The following is a 13,211-nucleotide window of genomic DNA, read 5'->3' on the forward strand; positions in this document are numbered from 1 at the left end:
TTTTTGGGGGGTGTTTTCTCATCTGAAAACGCCCCCGCCTCGCCTCCCGTCTTAATTGTTTTCCTTTTTTCAGGATGGAGAGTCATGGAGAGGATGAAACGGAGCCCGGGCATGCAGCGAGCGGCCGGAGGAGTGTTCCTGGCCCTCGTCTCCGGGGGCCGCGGTGCGTTCTGACCTCACTGTGAACCCAAGGCTCCCGAGCTGCGTTTCTCCACCGTGTAATTACCCCGTCCAGGTTATGATGTTATAATTATGTTAACGAATACATCAGGGGTGGGTAATTAATGGCAGGCGTCCTCTGCTTTTGCCGCAAACAGGATGAGAGATGGGTTTAAGGGAACAAACCACAGTGCTTACAGGTTTTAGCTCCGTAAGTGCAAATCATGAACGCTTTGAATTTCTGTCGGTCATCTTCACCCTCATGGCCTAGGTTCCCAAACCGTGGGTTGGGCCCCCTTCACGGGACTGCAGGTTAAATGATGATGATGTCATGCCGTCCTGGAGTAAATGTGTGAGAAATATTCTTGGACGATCTGCTCTCAAACGATCCCACGAGGGCAGAAATCTGAAAGAAGCGCGAGCGATCGCGTGAGGAGAAACAGTCCAACCTCCAAGTCCAAAGTCTTCCCTTCCCTCGCTGACCATCACGCTGATGGTGTTTTGTCCATCAGCGTGATGTTTTGTCTTGGCTGCTCAGAGTGCGCGTGGATCGATGCCTCCGCTGTTAGCGAGCCCTCGTGTGTGAAACCGCAGACGGCTCCTCGCTGTCGTGTTGCTGATTGCACATCAGTGTTTATTAATGTCCTCACAAGCAAAGACAGACGATGACAGACGGCTCCTAAGTGCTCAATAAACACACGAGCCAACACACATGTACCTGATGTTTATTAATAAAGATAAATAAAAATGACTGTGCTCCGTTAATCAGGATGAAATCGATATTTTGGATTTGGGCGTTTTTTCACAGCAGACATTTTTACTGATCACATGAGTGAAAGCAGGCGTTCCTCTTAACACCAGCGATGGCTCCGTTAAGCAGCTTACACTCAGAGCTTTTCAACAAAGACATCTGCACCTACATCACCGTCTATGTACAGCACAGATCATCATTTTCTTTGGTGATTTGTTTGTTCGATTAACAGAATGAGTCACCATGTGCATCAGTTTTAGTTTTTACCACCTGCGAGAAGCAACGCATTTCCCACAATTCCCATTACCTGATCACCTCGGCCCTTTGTGGGACGGCATTATGTCCTTTTCTTCTCTCAAGGATGGTCCTGTGTTCCCTTTGCTAAAGGAGGTAACAAAGTGTTTGACCATCTCTGAGCAGTGACATTATTTTGTTATGTACGTAATACGTTTTAATTCAATTAGATTTATTTAAGTTGTCAAGATGAGAGTGAGTACAAAATCATTCCCGGCCTTCACTTTTAATATCCACTCAACCAAAAAAAGGATTTAAGTCGTTATGGTGATGTTTAGGTCATTCAAAGCATAAAGTTAGGAGAGGATCAAAGTCTTTGGATGGAGAAAATTTGTTTCTTTTTATCGGTTGTATTTTTATCTTCACATATAAATAAACTGTCCATAGTTGCAGATTGAGAGTTGTGCTCCTTCCGTCTCTCGCCCTCTTGGTTTTAAACTGCGTCCTAACACACAACACACCCCAACACACACACACACACACACACACACACACACACACACACACACACACACACACACACACACATTTATATTTCTGAAATGTCACGAAACTATTTACAAACTGCAAAAACATGACTCACTTGTGTCACTAGAAATGAACAAATAGTAGTTGTGGCTGAGCTCTTAGTGACCTCATTAGTTCATGGAAATACGTGAAAGGATGACTCCTTCTTTTCTTCCTCTTAGCTTCAAACTCTTCGCCCTCTCCGCTAAACTCTCACAATGAAACTCAGCGAGCCACACGCCTCCGACTCGCCTCTTCCCAGAACGACTGTGGACCTGTTTGCTTCCCAGTCCGCCTTTGTTTTGTTACTTTAAGCGCCGTGTCTGTCAGCCATAGTGTAATTACATGGAGACGGAGGCGCAGGGTGGGTGGGGGGGACGGGGGACGGGGGGACGGGGGGGCGTTGGAGACAAACTTCTCTTTCAGCTGCCGTTAGCTGCGACCAGTGCCGCCTGAAGCTGCTCGCCTCTTGAATGGAAGCCGAGAGACTCTTCGACTCCCGTTTAACCCCTCCGATCCGCCCACAGAGCCCCCCCGGGTCCCCTGACGGTTTGATGAGCACCGTCGTGACCCCCGGAGGTCACTGGAGAAGGTCACGGCAAGTGACCGACGTGCAGTTTATGGGATTGGCTTTCGTAAACTAAACAGTCACGCGTTACCTGGCATGTCTCACAGTGTCGATCTCTGAACTCTAACAAGTCGCGACGCCATCATTTAATTTATTTGCTGCCTGCGGCCACATTGACTTTTACATTCTTCTGTCGCAAGATGGGATTTCTGTGCTTGGGTGTCACTCCCACAATGATTCACACGAGCAGACGATGTAAACAAAGGACTTTACCGAGCTTCTTGGATTCCAGTTTTGTTTTATACACAGAACATCATCTTCACCTCCATCTTGATCCCCCCTTAAAAATAATACTCTTCCCTTTACTTCTTTTTGCAGTTTTCTCTTACCACTCCAGTTTTCTGGAGTTCCAACAGTTCTTTTAAATGAATGTATGTGTGCGTGAACACAGCGCGTGGTGGTTGCATAGTGGTTTAGCTGTGGCTGGTGTAAATATCGTGCCTGTCCTCAGACAATACGTCTCCAGAGACACCGCTGATGTTTGACTCATTTCATAGACGTTTTGATTTAATTCCTTCTACAAATCCATGACGAGGAACAATCCCGCCAGTCACACCACCTCCTTTTTTTTCTGTTTCCACTTTGTTGTTTGCAGTTTGAAATGGTTTCCTTTGCAAAACCTGCATTTACCCCAAAATACCACCAAAGAAATGCAACCGGCGTATGACTTGACTCCTCGTCTCTAGGAGGTCTAAATGTTTTCCATACTGAGGGACTGTAAATGGATGCAGGAAATGCTGTCACTCCGCCCCGCTTTCCAAACTTCCAGAAGGAGGTTTTGGCTCCGGTAGACGCCAGTGCGGTAGATTCCAGCACCGCACCGACCCCGCTCAGGTTTCCCCTCGCCGAGAGAGAGAGGGAGAGAGAGGGAGAGGGAGGGAGAGGGAGAGGGAGAGAGAGAGAGGGAGAGGGAGGTCCGCCCAGCTCTCGGCCCAGAAGAACACAGTATCTGTATGTTTCTTTTGTGCCATTGCAAACCAGATCATCTGTCGGCTGGGTGCGTGCGTGTTTGCTCTGAACGGCGGATGAAGTGGAGTTGAGCTTGCGGGGGGAAAAACACCAACGGCAGCGTGACATAAAGTTGGGCGAAGAAGAAAAAGAAAAACCGTGCAAATACAGCGTGTTTCGGGCCAGACTGGGGACATTATTCTGCAGCCTGGCAGCCGGTGCTGCGCCGGGTTGGGCCTGTCAGAGGTGTTGGAAGTCATATAAACAGTGTTTAAAGCTGACAGGAATCCGTGTGAATGAGCCTTGGGCTGCACCCCAAAGAACCTGATAGCATTACAAGTGGATGAACTGGCCTCTGTTCACTCAGACACTGTTGCTCAATCTGTTGAGTGTGAGCGGTCACGTTTACGGTTTAAAAATGTGAACCGAACCAAAAGAGGCAACAGCGGCGTTTAAATCTAGAAGGCAAAAATGTATTCTCAGACAGGTATGAAAATATTTAAGAAGGTTTGCTGTTTGTGTCCAGACCCGCAGGGACAAACACACACAACGCAGGTATTTACGTACCTCCTGACAGCAGTATTCTGTTCATCAAAAGTCTACGGACTTAGCTAAATGCCGAAATGCTGAAATGTTGATTATCAGGAGCTTTTCTGTGTTGTAAAGCTCACGTCTGCTAACTGAGGCGGATGACATTTATTCTGCAGGTATTTGGTGGTGAACTAAACTTAATTTGAAAAAGTGGATGCAGCTTCCAGAAGGAGACATGAATGTTTGTTCCAAATCTAATGGCAATCTATTCAATGCTTGACGCATGTGTCACCAAAGTCATTGGGATTCATCATCTGGAGACCACAAATACTATGAAAAAAAATGCATTGTTTGTTTATATATAAACAAACAATGGATTGAATTACAGCTACTGTGATTCCTGGAACCACAGCGCCGGTGGGGCTGTAATGTAAAAGGTGTTTGCGCCGTAAAACATGTTGTTTTCCCTTCTGCTGGCAGAAAAAAACAGCAATAAACATTTATCTTTTCAAAAAAATTTCCAAGCCCTTTTGTCTGACAATCCTGTTTAGCAACCGACCGCATAACACATTTACAATTTACAATACGATTAAATCCAAGTTCACTCCATCTTTCAACTGCTCCTTTAAACTCTCCCTGTTATTGGTCGACCTTTTCATAAAATCATTAAAAATCATTAATTATACATGGGAAAAGTAATGGACCAGCTCTCAGGCCTTTCATCCTTTTAAGTATAATTACTAAGCGGGCTGCACACATGTCATCCTGTCATCTGCGAGCTGTGGCATCACCGTCATTCGTGACCGAGGATAAACTTGTACTTCAGCATTTAGAAACAACCCCAAAACTGTTGGAGACATTAAACGTGACTCTTTCATCTCTTCTTCTTTCGTCTTCCCCCCCCTCCTCTTTGAAACACACAGACATTATTCCTCATATCAAAGCGTTTTATTGAACCGTGGCGGCTGGCCGAGGCCACAAAGCCTCGTTGTCTGACCTCCTCCTGAACCAGTCAGACAGTACACTGCCATTTTTCATCTCTCACCCTTTGTCTTTGAGCGAGGTGTTAAAAACCCAAATAAAAGGGTGGAACCAAGCGGTCTCACTTTCAGCCCATCGTATTGACAAGAGGAGACGAGACTGCCTTGTCTCATTTTGCAGCAGTAACCCGAGAGTCTTTCAAAAAGGGACAAGAGACGCAGCGAGCGAAGCATCAGCTCGAATCAAAGTCTCTGCTCGGGTCCAAAGTGGTTTAACGAGCATTCCCCCGTGTTTTACTGCGGTCACGTCAATCAAACCGAGGCGGAGGCGAGAAAGTCGTGTCGGCCTGTCGGCGGGCCGTGTGTTGCAGGTACTAGCCCGAGCCCCGAAGGCAACATCACAGCGACCACTGATGTTCTAATGACTGTCGGAGGAGTTGTCAGAATTCACCCTGCAGGCCTTCGCTGTGCAGGAAAGTCCTCAACATGCAAAATGAGTCTTTTTTCTGATGAATTTCGTTACATAACTTTGAGGTTTGGGGTGCTGGTTGGGTCATTGTGACGTCAGTCAATTATTTGGATGAATATCAGCAAAGTCTATTTAAAAAATCAGTAGGTAAGTACAAGTAAAAACGTAATAATGTAATATATCATCACAGTCCAAGGGGACATTTTTATGAATTGAGTCATTTGACTTAAGTTACCTTGTAACAGAGTCCTTTTCATTATGGTATCATTATTTTTACTTTTACGACATAGAAGATGCATCCACAATACTAAAATAATTCAAACATTAATCCAAACATTTACTAACTTATTGTAAAATTACTAATAAAAACGTGTGGTTGTTTTTTGTTTCATGCAAACAAAGATCAAACTTTGTGTGCTTTTGTCAATTTGGTGTTAGAACCTGTAATGTAGACTTTTATCTGATCTGAGTAAACAAATCAACCACGAGTCCAAAACACCAGACCAACCACCTATTTATATTTATCTTAGTTTATTTACTATTTCAGGCTGACATCAATGTGTATGATCATGGAATACAGTATAAAATAAATAGAAATTAGTTTTCCCAAATCGAATCATAACCTAAAAGACATGCCAGGTCTGTTTATCCTTCTCTCACTTGTGAGCAACAGTGAGATTTTTTTTTTAATTAATATTTTTTATTGATGAGGGAATGTTAGGATAGATCCATATATAAAATATTGATCTTAACAACCATCATTTTATCACATATATTGATATATTTTACGTTGAATGTGTATTGTGAACGATTGTGAATCTTTTGTGATGAAGATGTAAGGCGCCGTTGACCCCACACACACACACGCACACACACAGATAAGCAGGTGGACAGATAGATGGACATGCTGGCAGGCAGACATGCAGTTAGACTGTCTGGCACCAAAGGATGACTGGAAACGCACGCAGTCAGACTTTGAACCGTGTCTGTACTTTCTCCCCAGAAACACGATCCCCTGCTTAGTGCTGGGGAGTAAATAATTGCCTTCATCTCTTGTGGTGGTTACATTCATGAATGGACTCTGGCCAGTGGCGCGTCGACGGCTTTTTGCTGCCATCTTTTGGCATAAATTTAACAAGTCACGTTGTCTTTCTTATTCTGGATTGAAGAAGCAAAGAGAGCAGCGAATGTTGACAAATGTTTTTCAGGTGTAAGTCTGATACATTTAGTTCAAACGTTGCCTAGAAAGCAAAGTTTGATTTATTTCAGGTAAAACTATTAAAAGGTAACACAAATAGAACAAGTCAATACACTAACAGTAAACAAAAAGAAATCTAAATAAAGTAAATGTAATACAAAATGTTTACCCACAAATGTTGATAAATTACAATTAGTTGAGTACAAATGTTTTTTGGGATAAAACTCTTTAATGGTTATGACCCGTCTTCCAGGAAGTCAATGGTGTCTTTCTTCTTACACAATCAAATCAGTCCTTCTATTTCACAGCGTTCCAGAATACATCTGAGGGGTCTCAAAATAGTTTTATTATTTTACTCTGACATTTGAAACAAACGAAATCTCAAAATTAAAAATCATAAACTAATCACTTTTGATCACGTGGAAACTTTTCCTGGGGTCATAAGTCAACAGTGATGTAGAAACTAATTAGTACATTAGTAAAAGTACCAATGCCTTGATGTAAAAATACTGTTAAGTAAATTTAAATGTGCTGCATTGAAAGTGTTACTTTACTAAAAAGACATAATAATCATCTGTAAAATCTACATAAACAATGTTCACATCATGACATTACATTACATCGTGACATTAATATTGCTCTTCCGGACTTTATTATTTCAGGTGGTGGAGTTTGAGCCCATTTTAAAATATTTGGTCTGGGAATTCATTTTTATTGTGGATTAATATGATGATTATTTTACACTTGATTGTTGTTGTAACGCAATTCTTAAGATGGTCAACTCTATTCCCGTCACGACGAGATGATTTGTTTTCCCCATCGCTTGTCATCACGTTTAATGTCTTCACACTTCGAAAAGACCAAATATTGCTCCAGAATAGAAAGGTGGAATAAACTGAGATGAGCCGTATTAATGTGAGTATCTCATTTCCATGATGTTCATAATGCAGGACTCTCATTTCCAAACAACATTAGGCCGATCACACGGATCTTTTTGTTCATGCTACGTTACAATCAGCTGCAGACATTTTCTAAAAGGCTCGTGGAATTTGATAACAACTCCAGCAACAATAGTTTTCCTCTCACTCATTTTGCTAAAGTGCAGCGATACAATGGTAGCCCAGGGACATTATTTGCATATTGTCAAGGGGTGTGTGAATAGGGCTTAGGAGAATGAGAAATTGTATCAGCCACAAAGAAAAGCAATGGTCTGTGACCAAATGCTCGATCTTCCATGCATATGTTATCTGAGATTGAGGGGTTTTGTTGTCATATAAATGCAAATGGAGAGCTGGAATGCAAGGAGAAAATGTTCAATTATGGTTCAAATAGGAATTTTGCTCAATCCAATCCGCGTTAGTGTTCCGTTAAGTATGATGTGCAGTGGGCAGTGTCGCACAAATCCAACATAGCAGTTTGCTTTTAAACGTAATTCCTTTAGCACAGAATCAGTGATGGGTTCATATATTCTTCAGAGGAAACACAACCAAGATCAGAATTGTCTGATAATTTTACAGGAAAAAGTCTTATTTTTGATGATGAATGTAATTTTGCTCCCTAGAGGACGGTCTGTTCGGTCAACTCTTCTGCTTCTATTGAATAATTGACAAGTGCACGTGCTTGTAATGAATAGACATCAACACTGGGTGGCGCAATGTGACATGTTTATTTTTCAGAAAGCCCTTAAAACTCACACATGCTCACAATCAGCAGAATAAAAGAAACCAGACCTTTTATTTGGTGAATAATCAGCCATGTGGTCACTGGGACACGTTCATCTCAAGAGGAATTGCTGTATTTTATTAACAACAATTTCTCATTCTACAAGCATCATTATTAAGTGTGGCAGAAGGCTGCACAATGTCACCAGCGGATCAGCTGGGAAAAAGGAAAAGATGATGATGCTAAGAAGACTAAAATGATCAGAGAAACCTTTTCTGGTTTGCAGTTCTAAAGGAAAGAAACTATCGAGTCACTGGAAGTATTCCAGACTTTCAGAGGCCCCCAGATGTGTTTAAAAAACTCTTAAATTACAGCAAATCAAAAAATCATTCAGGCCTAGTCATTAATTTCTCATTTAGTTACGTTGAAGCCTCGTGTACATTTTTCTCCCTCATTAATCTGCGTTCAATATCTCACAATGAAAAATCACAATGACGACTTTGAACAGGGAAATAACATTGATTTGAGAATCGTTCCCTTTGTCACTTTTAAAGTGTTTCTGTACCTTCATTGAATTCCATCTGCTGTAGAATGAAGTGACTCCACATGATTTGATCTGAGAACAAATAGTATTGACTTCTTCTTCATCTTGCTGTATCTACACATTACTGGGTTTCAACTGTGGCCCCTCCCTGGATTTATTTCTCATCATTTTAGGTTGTTTTTTTTGTACCTTTGTTTATTTACAAGACCTCACTTGTAAATAAAGGCCTGACTTCATATCATCTCCGTCAGTGGCACCTGCTCGCGCTGGCCGGGTGGAAAGAGATTCAGAACCGTGACTTCAGACTTCACTTTCTGTTTGTAATATTAAGGAGGCGTGTTCCTTTCCCCTGGAAACACAATAACACACGACGGACAGGGAGCTTCCATTGATTGTCTCAGCGTGGTGAAATCTATGTGCATTCCTCACAAACCCGCCGTTTACTCTGATTGCTTTAAGAGGATGGGCCGCTCGTCGGGTTTATGACCTCAGCCCATTCAACGCACGGAGTTTGGTTCGACTCCTCCTTGGCGCACACCGTCTCAAACTGCACGACCTCAACTCAATATCCTGTCTGCTATCAATGAGATTATGCAGGCATGCTAACAACAGGAAATTTGCTCTCACAGGGATTGACCGGCAGCCATTTATAGTGACTCGTGACTCAGAGGTCAGCCGGGACGGCGTTGCCTCAGTCTGTGTGTTTTGTAAATCAGTCACAGAGGGAGCACTCAGGTTATCTCTGGGATTGTCGTTTCACGCGATGAGTCACAGCCTGCAACAGGGAAGGGGGGTCGGGGGCGCACGGCGTTTCTCTCTCCCATGGCGGCCTACGTGACTCTCTGTGGGTCCAAGGGAGAGCTTTACTCTGCTGTGAGTCATGTGTTTGTGTGCGATCCACCCGTGTGTGCGCATCTGCAGAGCCGCACACACAAACACACACACACGCACGCACACACGCACACAACTCTGCTGTACTAGTAAGGGACACATTTCCCTTTGCGGGTTGAAGCGAACGCAGGGGGTCAACCTCCATGTCAGAGGAAACCGAACAGAAATTTGACTTCAGGTGTTGGAAGTTGAAGACTTTCAGAAGATATGGAAAGGAAACATAACGGTGGAGTCCTACGTTTAAGTAAATAAATGAACAGCTACCAATGTTAAATGTTTAACAGTGTAAGACGTTTCTGATCGGTGTGGCCCTGGACTTTGACCGGCATTTTGAATTCCATCTTGAGCAGTTAGACATTGAGTTGGCAGTGAACTGGAAACCGTAAACACATGTTGCAGTTTTGTATAATTTGCAAAATTTGTTAACGTTTTTATTTTGAAAAGAACATACACAAAACATGCGCATAAGTTCGATTCTGAGCGGACAGTAGACGCTGCATATGTGGGGTTTTTCACGCTTACATAATATTGCTCAACAGACACCTGTCTTTGATGCACCCCCCCCCCCTCGGACAGCTGCCAATCATCCGATCGCTCAAACACACTCATTCAAAAATAGCTTCTGCGTGTGGCTGTATCGCAAAAAAAAAACAGGTTGCTCACCACCAAAATTAAAAACACAAGGAAAGAGCCACCCGATTGATATGAGACGCTGTGTGGAACAACAACACGTCACTGCAGTAAATGAAAAACAGACAAAATGCCATCCTGTCTGATGAGACTTCCTCAAAATAAAAGCCGAGCACATCTCAGAAGCTCTTATACGTCCAAACGAGGGGTTTATTATTTTAGCACAGAGCCTTTCTGTGAGCTTCGCATTCATCCAGGCCGCCGCTGACGACTTCGCTAAGTGGCGGGCAAATTGCCGTGGGAGGAAAAAGCGCCGTCTTCCTGTTATTCAAAGAGGTGAGAGTTGTGAGTCGTGAGTCGTGCTGAAGTTTCACAACATTTGTGACAGGGGAAGCGCGGCATCAACTCAAGTGTTTCCTCTGCATGAGTGGATTATCTGGCATAAACAATGGCCACATGGAAACCCCCAAGAAACGTGGCTATGAATAATCAAAAGCGATGTGTGTGTGTGTGTCAGGGATGAAGCATCGTGTTCACGTCACCCTCTGTATTAAACAAGGCCTCTCCCCTCTGGGGCTCCTCTCCCTCACCGACTCCCCTGGAATCAAGCCTTTAATCGGCGTTCAGAGGCCCGGTCGGGCCGAACCGGGGGAACCCAGCTCTCGGTTTCCAGGTGTGTCACACCTTGTAAATTTGAACTTTTTGTGCCGCGATAAAGCCCTCAAAGACAAGACAAGTGTCCTGGTCGTGCGTGTGGATGTGTGCATGTGTGTATGTGTGTAGAAGGGTTAGGATGATGAGCCTTCGGTACACCGTGTGCTCGTAGGAGTCCTCTGGAGCTGTTGAGCGATTGACGTTTCTCCCGGAGAGAGAAACGCTGGGTCTTGTTATTGCCAAGGAGATCTGTGAAATCACTTTTATTTCTCAACACACACACACACACACACACACACACACACACGCTGTGTACTCCAAGAACCCCCTGCTTTATAAAACTGCAGAGAGATTTTTAAAGCTGTTGCTAAGGAACAAGAGAGAAACCTGTGGCCCACAGACACATTTGTGGCTCTGTATTAACAGACACACGTACTTGTTTTTCTGTATAAACCGTGTCTGTGTCAGAGCGCTTTGTTAGCCGATCACAGTACACGCTGTTTATTTACTCAAGATGGGTTCGTAACTTCCAAGTAAATGATTTTAACTTTAACTCCACAAAATTCAGTTATGAGCTATTGTGCAGATTTCCTTCTTTTTTTTACACCAAAAACATTTATAATAATTAAGTAGCAAAACTGTGTGCTTTGGTGTGTACTTTAAACGTTATCAGTGATACGAGTCATTCTGCTGCACGAGCACTTTCAGTTTTGATAGTTTATCTGATAATACATTTTTGAAGGTGTACCAAATATTTTCAGTAACATTTTTAATACGAAGCTTTAACTGTGATGCTACTTTTAGCTGCATGAAGAATGTGCATATTTCTACTATTTCTAGTCTTCGTTGGGATTAACGTTATACATATTCATACACAAGTTTTCTTCAATCCCTTCACAGAAACTTTATTAATTCAGAATTTTCAGAAAAAAGATTTTTATTCATTTTAAATACATCTTTTAAATAAAAATAAATGTTGTTTTCGTCAGTGATTGTAATTTTCTCTTCATGCTGGCCAAACATTGGTCATCTGTGTCCTTATCACATCCATCCAGACACCCACATGTTCTATTCTGTCTGACCCTTTTACTCCGTTGGGACACCAGCTGACATCAGACACACACACACACACAGACATGCATGAACACAAACACACACACACACACTCGGACCTCAAGTCCCCAGAGGTCGAAGGCAGCACAATGTCATTATCAACCATCGGATTCTACGTGGTCACTGCCCATTCAGTCCTGCTGACGTGCCTTTTGTGCTCAGTAATTCTTCTCACAGAAGACCCCCCTCCCTCCCACACACACGCACACACACACACACACACACTCAATCCGCCCAGTCTTACCCCCCCCTCCGTCCTCCCCATCCCGTCTACTGCGGCCCATCTGTAATCCCATCCCCCATCCTGCACCCACCGCATCCACCCACGTCTCCCCCTGCACTTCTCCCAAACAAACCAGCTGTCTTGGCCGGTCGTGTCCCCGGAGGCGTAAACAGGTGCCGAGAGGGCCGCTGGGGGCCTCGGCATGTGACACATGGCAGCGCGCTCCTCCTTCTCCGCCCTGCCCGACACACCGGAGAGGAGGGAAGAGAGCGCCGTGTTTTACAGCTGCAGACTCGGTCATTGGTCAGACAAGGATCCGTCAATGGAGACTTTGATGCTGTGATGGTTACCGCTTGCAAAAAGTGTGCGTTGATGGACTCAACGAAGAGTTGGTCAATTGTGCGTGTGTTTTTCAGTTGAAGACATCATTGGCCAGTCTGGATCTATTTGTTGGGGTATATTCTGGTGCTGAGCGCTGAGGAGGAACCTTGACATGCCTTCAGCAGCTATGAAAATATACATTGCTGTGAGACCAAAATAGATAAAAGGAAAGGGGTCCGTCCTGCTAAGCCTGAGGCCGGCCGTATTTTTAGCACAAACAACACACTGTGCACAGAGAGAGGAAGCGGCGGGCGCAGGTCGATGCGCCTGTGCACACACAAACCAAAAATGTAACCACGGGTCGATGCCACTCCACTTTTTTCTGAGTGTGAAACGTTGTGGGAGGCCCCGATTAAAGGTGCGCGCTTCTTATTAACAATAGTTCCCCTCTTGGATTCAACTGCATCATTTCACAGTACTTTGAAATGGACATTTCCGAGGGGCCGTTTTGAGGCCCTTAAGTATGCAGGTTATTCCGCTTCGGCCTCGTGGGTCGTCTCTGACACCACGTCAGCACGCGGCTACTCTGAAAAAAGTCGCTGTTCGTAAAGATGAACCCTGCGATTGCGTCAGCCCTCTTTGCTCAGAGCTTTCACAACTTTTACGGCTCCTTCAAGCGCCCGCAAATACGGCACCCGAGTTTGCGAA

This window comes from Gasterosteus aculeatus, chromosome 12 (genome assembly GCF_964276395.1).
Source record: "Gasterosteus aculeatus chromosome 12, fGasAcu3.hap1.1, whole genome shotgun sequence".
NCBI lineage: Eukaryota > Metazoa > Chordata > Actinopteri > Perciformes > Gasterosteidae > Gasterosteus > Gasterosteus aculeatus.